Here is a 9,598-nt window from a genome sequence, read left to right on the forward strand (position 1 = left end):
TTTTTAACTTTTTGAGGAACTTCCATGCTGTTTTTCTCTTTCAGTTTTAACCCAGAGATATGTAAATCTTAATCTCTTTGCAGATTCAGAAGTGTACATCAAGGAAATACCAATGTTTTTGGCAGACACAGAAAAAAAGGTGGAACAGAATTTATATCAAATTGAAATGATCAAAATGAAATTGTAATGAAGTCACAGCAGTGAACGTTTCATTTCGAGATCAGACTTGAAAATGTATCTTCATTTTCAATCTGATTTTCACTTCTTTATACTATTTTTTTACCTCCTCTCATTAAACCTCATTTTACTTTACTAGAATGAGTTCTCAGAGACAAAGGGAAGTTACAGATCACTTTTTCCCTCATCTAGCGCTGTTTAATTGTTAGGTGAAATAAACCTAGACAGAAACTAAAGCACCCGCTTGTGCATCATTACATAAATATTTTTATGACTAAAGTTACCTGAGCTTTTGGTCAGATGGAGGTAGCAATAAGTGTGATGTCATGCACCTTTACACCAGATTTCTCTGATTGTCGTTAAAACACACACACACATGCAGGTCACATCCCTTAAACAGTCTAACTTCGAACATTTTTGGCGTTCAAACTCAGCCTAAGTGGTGGTGAGCAAACCCAGCATGACAGATGCCAGCCGTGGAACTTTTCCTTTATACCCTTTTCTCCCAAACATCTGAAAGAATGGGAAAATTAAAAGGTGTTTTTTTGTTTTGTTTTTTTAATTTGGCCACACCGAGTGGCTTGCAGGATCTTAGTTCCCTGACCGGGGTTTGAACCTGCGCCCTCGGCAGTGAAAGTGTGGAGTCCTAACCACTGGAACCCCAGGGAATTCCCTAAAAGTTTTTTTTGATGCCCAGATTTCTTGGAGTAGAAACTCTCTGAGGATACAGCTGTGGTGGAGGGTGCTAAGCTAAGGGGGATGGAATCAGAACTATGGATTCCATCTACCTCAAATTCCCCGAGACTTCCCTGGTGGTCCAGTGGTTAAGACTCAGTGCTCCCAATGCAGGGGCCCCGGGTCGATCCCTGGTTAGGGAACTAGATCCTGCGTGCCCCAACTAAAGATCCTGCATGCCCATGCGGCAACTAAGATCCCACGTGCTGCAACTAAGACCCAGAGCAGCCAAATAAATAATTTTTTTTTTCAAAAGAAATTCCCTTCTTTCTCTGGACAGCTGCCTTGCTTTCTAAGCAATTTTGAGGACAGTGTTTCTTGCCCTTAACCACACATATGAATCACCTGGGGTGATTTTTAAATGTCCGATGTCCAGGCTGTACTCAGACCAATGACATCAGGTTCTCTCCGGCAGGCGAGCGGGGGGAACCCAGTCATCAGTATTTTGTAAGACTCCCCAAGGCTGGGAACCACTGTGCCAAAGAGAAAAAGCAGATTGCTACTGCTTTCCTCTCAGCACCATGATTTGTAAATTTACCATTTTTATTAAAACACAGCACACAAACTTTCATTTCAAAGTTGAAGTACCATATAATCTGTGATATTTACGGTCTGAAAAATATAAGAGCAAGTATCCTTCAAGGATTATTCTCTCTACAAGAAAGAACAAATGGCTAGCGTGTACGTAGTGCAGGTCAGTATATCTCCAAATCAATTCCCATTAAAAATCATTTTTCTATCTTATGAATATTTTCCCTGTGACTTATGTCTTATTTCTCACATTTGTATAGAACTTTATACTTTTCAAAGAGCTCCAGGTCTGCTCTTCCTTGGGGTGTCCACTTCTGGGTTCCCACACTATTTGCTTCTTGTGGTTCTAGTGAGTTTTGAATGCTTGTGACTCACTGGAATGTTTACCCTTTTAATTCTTTTTCACAGTCGGCCTCCTGTTCTCCTTCTACCTTTGATGTTAACTGGCTAACACTGTGGTTCATTTCCTGTTATTTGCAACTTTGGAATTAAAAGCATAAATAAAGTCAAAGAAATGAAAGGCCCAGGTCAGCTATCTTGTTAAGGGTCACATCTGTGGTTCTGGAAGGTCCCAGTCCAACAACTGGCTTGTCCTCCCTCCCTCCATTCCCCAAATGTAGGCCTCTCCTGCGGAGACAGTTATTAAGGTTGGCCAAAGGCACTCTCAGAAAATGTGTTATCTTCATGAGCAGTTAGTTTTTTCTATGCTGAATCACCTACTTTGTTGCTTGGGAAATGTATTTGATGAAATTCAAGTGGATAATTTGTCCAGTTTATTCAGCTTGTAAGGCCTTGTCTTTGAACATCCTTTATCCCTGAGATAACCAGGAATAACAAGGTGGTGCAAGTTTGCTTGTTAGCTGCCGGGGGCGGGGGGGGGGGCATGAAGAGGAGGCGTTATGGGCCGTTTGTTTTCTTATACAGAATTTGGAGTCAGAGTTACTTGCGTTCATTGCAATTTATAATTCAGCTCAAAATTCCAAGGTCATAAACTTGAACATCCACCTCACAGGTTACGTGTGCAGATTAAATGAGATAATGTAAGTTCTGTACCATAAATGCTGTTTTTTAAGCAACCACCTAGTGTGCTCGCTTATTAGAAAAACATTCTGGTTTTAGTATACTTTCTGTCACAAGAAAATAATTGAACAGATCTTAACTACATTTCCTTGTTTCTTGGGGAAAAAAACTCAACACAACATGGCCTGCTGCCAAGCCATTTAGCACCTAGGTGGGGAGAAGAGCCACCCTCATGGGGTAGATTCAAGAATATGAGGCAACCTATAAATGGGGAGGCTGTGGTTCACGGTGGAGCGTGAGCTAAGAGTTCAAGGGGAGGAGGAACATGTCAAACCCAGCGCTTGGCTCTGGTTCCCACAGGCCTCTCACAGCAGATGCTCCCTCAAGGCGAGGAAGGTGGCAGCCAACAGCCCCTGGCTACAGCCTCTAGCCTGTGAACTAGTGGGAGCTGTGGAGCCTGGGTACACCCAGCCCTGAGCCAAGTCCTGGGGTGATGGGAGCTTCGAAAGGAGCAGGGCATCCTGACTGATAATCTTACCAGGACACCGGGACCATGTAGGTGGAAGGGGAGTTCTGCTAATGAACAGAAGGAGGGAGATGGGGAGTGGGCTGGGCGAAAACTAGAGCCTCTGCAGGCCATGGTATTTGCACTTTTGATTTTTTTGCTTTCTAGACAGAAAACTAAAAATCTGGACCGTTCCATAAAAAAAACAGAAACCAAACAACCTTATATGTAGCCCCCCTGTATTGTCTACAGGATGCTATTGGTACATTAAGGTCACTGTCATACCAACGCCTATAGAGACACTTCAAAAAATGTTCAGTATGGTACTAGCCTCTCTTCCCTGCCACTCAGCACAATTTCTCTATGATTTCTCACCACCCCTCTTTTTTTTTCTTCTTGCTTTTTCCCTGCTTGCAAATCATGTGATTCTATTTTAAAATGCTGTCTCTTTCTCCTCATGTTCCTTATCCTGTAGACTTTTCACCAGATCCTCTTTTGGACTTTTTCTCAAACAAAACACTAATAATGAAACACTTTGAAAAAAGTTGTTAGGATGTTTGTATGCAGTGTATACTGAGAGAACTGGGGCTCTTACCCCTGGAGCCACCCCAGGGTTCCTGCTGAGAGTCCAGGTGGGAGAGTATAGATTGTGATGATGACAGGATTCTATTTTACAAGAAGAAAGAAGTTAGGTACGAATCCAACCACATCAGCCACAGAAGCTTCAGAAATGACCTTCCATATAAAGTACTCACATGAAAAGATAATTTTTTTCAATCAGAACAAATAATCCCCTTCTAAACCTTTAAATAATCATGAAGACTTATTTGAGATTTTTCCTGGTTTATTTCCAGTACTCAAATAGTAAAGGCAAAGGTTTATCTGAGTTTTGAAGATACTGTTTCCTTAACAGGAAATGAAACTGCCAATGTTCCACAAAGCAGACAAAATGCATAATTTGATGAAGAAATCATGCTGATTCACCAGAAGAAAATGGTCTTAATCGTAATCAACTGAACATTTGTGTGCAAGTCTTTTTAAAATTAAGTTGCCTTAAAAATCAAATTGCTTTATAGACAAAGTCATGTCCTGGTGTGATTCACAATTTAAAATGCATTTTAAGAATTTCTGACTTACATGCTGATTAGGAAACGTGGACGTCACAACCACTTAACACTTTGGGGTGGGGTGGTTGGAGTTGGGAGTGGAAAGAGAAGTCACTGGAAAATTTTAAGAGCAAAGCAATGTCAGGCCATGTATACTACCTTTTATTTTTTTGCGAATCTACATTTTTTGGTGAACTGTTTATATTTTTGCTTTGACCCAGCTAGAAAATTGCGTAGCTTTACACATTGTCAAAGGTTTGTTTTGTCTTAATAACTACTTTGTTAGCCGATTATTTAGTTTACTTTACAGTCTTCCAAATAACTTCTAAAACCATAGCTTGTAATTTTTCCAATATGTGATTTATCACTTTGCTCACCTTATACCCATGGCTTTCTATAAGAGTAATCGGAAAGCAACATACTAGAATTCCCAGCCTCCTTTACCACTAAGAGTTTGCTTAGTGGTAAAGTTTGTGACACGTCCCAGCCAATGAAATGTAGATGGAAGTGATTAGAGAAGGCTTTCTTTTTTCTTTCTTTCTTTTTTTTTTTGAGATGGCTTGCTACAGAATTTTTTTTAAAAGGACAAGCTGTTTAAGGACAGGCTGTGTATTTTACCTTCTGCCTTCCCCCTTTCCCTGCGTAGAAAATGGACACATTGCTTGGAGGTGCCGGAAGTGACATTTAAGCTGATTGCTGAGGGCTTCCCTGGTGGTGCAGTGGTTGAGAGTCCGCCTGCCGATGCAAGGGACACGGGTTCGTGCCCCGGTCCGGGAGGATCCCACATGCCGCGGAGCGGCTGGGCCCGTGAGCCAAGGCCGCTGAGCCTGCGTGTTCGGAGCCTGTGCTCCACAACAGGAGAGGCTACAACAGTGAGAGGCCCGTGTACTGCAAAAAAAATAAAATAAAATAAATAAGCTGATTACTGAGGAAGAGTAGGAGTCTATAATTAGGTGAAGGGGAATGGAGATCTTCAAAGAAGGATGGTGCCCTGCCAAGAAATAATATAATACAGAATTTTTAAAGGATTGGATATTGGATGTGTCTATCTTGGAATCATTAAAAGCCTGCTCAGTGGGTGAGGGGCTATTCCAGCTCCAGTGGCAGAGTTAAGGCCACAGTTGGGTGAATAGAAACAACAAAGAGACAGTTTTCGACTTCAAGCTAGGTGAACTTTTTCACAAATGGAGCTTTCCAACAGTGCTTTGAGCTAGCATGTAGGGTAGTAACTTCCCCAGCACAGAATGTGTTCAAGCAGATGCTGACTGACGCCCACCCAGGAGGAGTAGAAGTGGGAGTCCTGTGTGCATGCAGTGATTGTACTATTTCAGTTTCGTTCAAGCATTTCTGTTCAAAAGAATTTTGAACAGCTATGTACCTCTCCATATATTTCATCTTTTAAAAATTTAATTTTCAAATTTTCTCTTGTACATTTTGAATTGACATTTTATATTTGTAAAATCATAGGTTAAATAGTTGCAAAGAACATGATTTCTGATGTACTGTACATTATGCACATACTTTAAATCTATTTTTATTGCTTTGAAATCTCAGCACAGCTCACTTAGCTCATTCAGTTAATGGAAAGTGCCTGCTGTACACCTAATGGCACAGCCAGTCCTCATTGTCAAACCAATCAGCCAAAGCAAACTAACTTTTAAAGAGATGTGCAAAATATTAACCCTCTCCCTGCTCACCAACCAATGGTGGACCTAAAACTGACATGATTCTTGCCGTTGTGAGCTTCTGTTCTAATGAGAGAGATAGATCTTAAAGAATTTCACAGATAAACAGCAAGTCACAAATGGGAAGACTGCAATGAAGGAGGTGTTAGTGGAATGTATACTAGGAGGTGGTCTGGGAGGGCTTCCCTGAGGAAGTGACATTTAAGTGGAGAGTTGAGGAAGAGTAGGAGTTAATTAGGTGAAAGGGAATGGAAATCCTTAAAGAAAATCTGACTTTATTTTTCAATTCAAATAAATGTTAAATATTATCTCCCTTCCACTTCTAATGCTTAGATAAAGCAGTTTGTCAGCTGGGTAAAATAAGTTACCGTTCCTCTCAATTTGTTTTTTAACCAAATGATCTCTTTCTCAGATCTTGAGAGAGAAAACTGTCCCAAATGTCTAATGGAATTTACAGTCTCTTCTGGGACGTAATAAACAATCATGATAAAATGCTTGAGCCAGCAATCTCGTGGAAATGTATGGTCATGTCGTTTTTCCCACCCCCACCCCCACCCCCGCCCCCGCCCCCGCCCCTGCCCGGAGCCAACTGACTGCTGACACTCTTTAACCAGTAGTTCCTTTATTGTACCACTTAGATTTCTACTAAGAGAGACAGTTTGAATTGGCTTGCTCAGGAGCCTCTTTCGTTGTGGAGTTTGAAATATAAACCTTGGTTTGTGCTCCTAAGCAATCTGAGAAGCTGGTGAAGGGGAGCAGAATATCCCTCCCCCCAAACATGCCTCTTTGGCATGACGATTATTTTAGGCTGATTATTTTTAAGAACTAGCAGACACAGGAGAAGCTCTGAAAATCGAGTAGAAATTACACTTTTATAAGAGACGTTTACACTTATAAGAGAAATATCCGTTTGTAAGGGTGTCTCCCTCTGTGTACTAGGACAAAGAAAATGTCTAAGTCTCTAGAACCTCTTATCAGTGGAGAAGACAACAACTTAAATCTGCCATACCCTTTACTGTTTACTGTGCTTTTTCTGGTAACCATCCGTAACTGGCTCTCCTCTCCCCTAACATCTTTCTTTTGTCTTTAGCTAGAGATGGTATTGAAGGTGGTGCCTTGGGCCATTTTGGAGAATTAGTTTTCCTGGGTATACAGGAGGCATACATGTTGTTAAACTTCTGTTTGTTTATCTCCTGTTAATCTGTCTTTCATTATAGGGAGATCTCAGCCAAGAACCTAGAAGGGTAGAGAAAAAATTATTTTTTCTCCCTGACTCTGGCTTAACTCTCAGGGAACTTTCCTCAGGAGCTATACATTGCTGAATTATTCCTTGGTTTGGTGCCCAGAGGTTTTACACTTTGAGGTAACACACTCTGCTAAGATTCAGGGTAGATGAGGGATACATCTTTTTGTATTCAAGTGCAAGGACTATTATGGAAGGGGAGATGGTCAAGAGGAACCAAGCGTGACCTTGTTACCTCAGGGGCACTGTCAGGCGGATTATTGCCATAAAGAGTACATATGGAATTTTTATTTATTTTATTTTTTTTTTGCGTTACGCCGGCCTCCCACCGCCGCGGCCCCTCCGCCGCGGAGCACAGGCCCCGGACGCGCAGGCCCAGCGGCCACGGCCCACAGGCCCAGCCGCCCCGCGGCACGCGGGACCCTCCCGGACCGGGGCACGAACCTGCGCCCCCCGCACCGACAGGCGGACCCCCAACCACTGCGCCACCAGGGAAGCCCTACATATGGAATTTGAGGTTTGGAAAGCAAGTTCCTAAATCTCAGTCACCTGGAAAGTTCTCATATACTTCAAATGGCAAATATTTCCCAGTTTGAAGGACTTGAACTAGCAGACTCCTCTGTGCTAGGGGCAGAGGGTTATATAAATGACTGTAGAGAGTGATTTATCAGAGATCATGTCAAAAGATTATTCTTAGGGTTTGGGGACAGAGGCCCCTGCGGCAGCAGCCTGCATCTTGTCGAGTATCCTCAAAGCCCACTCTTCTCAGTGGCTCCTTTGAGGACAGAGTGATTATTATTCAGTGGTTATTGTTGCAGAAAGATCATGCTGTGCTTTAGTTTCTGAAATGCAGGCCTTGATGAAGGAAACTAGAAAGAAAGTATTCTGTTTCACCCCTAGGTGTTGGAGCATATGAAACCTAAGGGTTTGTTTTAAAAACGAAGCCTTAAACAATTAGCATTTGACCCAAAAGATGGTGTAGTTTTCATTGGAAAAAATAATATTTTTAGTTTTGTCTTATCACTTGTAAATAAATTCTCATTTCGTTTCTCAATCCAAATCTCATTCTTTCCTACAAGCCATTACCAGGAAATACCTAGGTTTTAAAACATACACTTTGCTTTTTCCCATTGAGTTTTAATTAGAAAGAATAATAAACTTCATGAAATTCAAACCTAGGACAATACACCCAGAAAAATACTAACACAACAACCTGGGTTGCAAAACTTGTTTAGCAAGTTTCAGCTGGAGGTTAATTAAAACCTGCCTGGAAACCTCTTAAAACACAGACAGGAATGCAAACTACACACACCACCACCTAGATTCTTCCCTCTGGAACTTCCTCCTCCCCACTTCCCTGGATTTCGGTGGGAACATTTCCAGAGAGTTCCATCTGGTCGGACCCAGTGTCCATGACCAATAGGATTCTGTTTGTCCCATCCCAGGGGAGGAGCGGTAGGAGGTTGGGTAGGCAGCTCCCCCGCCCCCTTAGCAGTTATAACAAACAGCCTGCTACACCACTCCTTAAGCTTTTAGCTCCTCTGGGAGGTGGGGGTGGGGACTGAGGGATTGTAAGAATTTCCTCCGGTGTTTCATGTTTTAAGTCAACATGTTTCAAGATACAGAGGAGTTAAGTGATGTTATTCTGGACAAGACAAGAGAGCACAGAGAGAGCTCAAAGCAGAACAGGAAAAGGTAGAAATGCTGCCTGACGTTTGACCTGCCTGTAAGAGACTACTGAACTGGCCAAACGTTCTAGAATATTAGCTGTATATTCTTTCAAAAGTTCCTCAGGGTTACCGCTATTATTTCTTCTGTCCAGGCTTGTTTAGAGTGATTGTCAGCTATCACCCCGTTGGTGGATGAGCATCTGCGAGATGTGCAGGAAACAAGGCTGGGGTGTAATTATAACATAATGCTGTAACAACATTGCACAAGGCTGCCTCAGTACTATATGCCAGAGTACATCGCCACCATCTCACTGACAGGCATTTGGATGGTGATTAGTGTTGGATCATGTCCTGGAATCAGGCTTGAAGCCAGAGAAACTGGAAAATGATTTTTGTTTTTCAGTTCCTTGGAGGCCCGTGTGGAAAATTTAGGAGAGCAAATTTTTGTTTCTTGTAACAGAACTTGTATATAATTTGAGGAAGAGAAAGTGAAGTGGGGTGGTTCCTGAACCACTTGCCTTGCCTTGAAGCTGGTCCTCTGCGGAAAAGTCGCATTTTCTTGCAGAGCTGGCTGGGAAGCGTTGCCGCAGGAAGCAGTTGGTCTCAATCCCACCTTCCCCCTGGCTCCTCCACACCTAACGTAAGCACAGGCAAGACCTTTTCCAGGTGACAAAGAAAGTCTGAGTCCCAAAGCACCACCAGTATTAATGACTCAAGGCCACTGTGTACAGTTAAATTAGACAGTGAGTTGTGCTTTGTGAGGTGTGTCTGGGGCCCAGCTGTCCAGTTCAAAGCTCAACCCCATTGCCTTCCGGTTGTATAACACAGAACAAGTTGTTTCACCCCCTACACCCTACCTGCCTCATACACAAAAGGATGGATTTGTTTTAAGGATTAAATGACATAATCCATGTATAACATGTGGA

The sequence above is a fragment of the Delphinapterus leucas genome, chromosome X (assembly GCF_059928025.1).
Source record: "Delphinapterus leucas isolate spDelLeu-1000000601 "Yukka" chromosome X, BTC_Dleu_Yukka2, whole genome shotgun sequence".
NCBI classification, from domain to species: domain Eukaryota; kingdom Metazoa; phylum Chordata; class Mammalia; order Artiodactyla; family Monodontidae; genus Delphinapterus; species Delphinapterus leucas.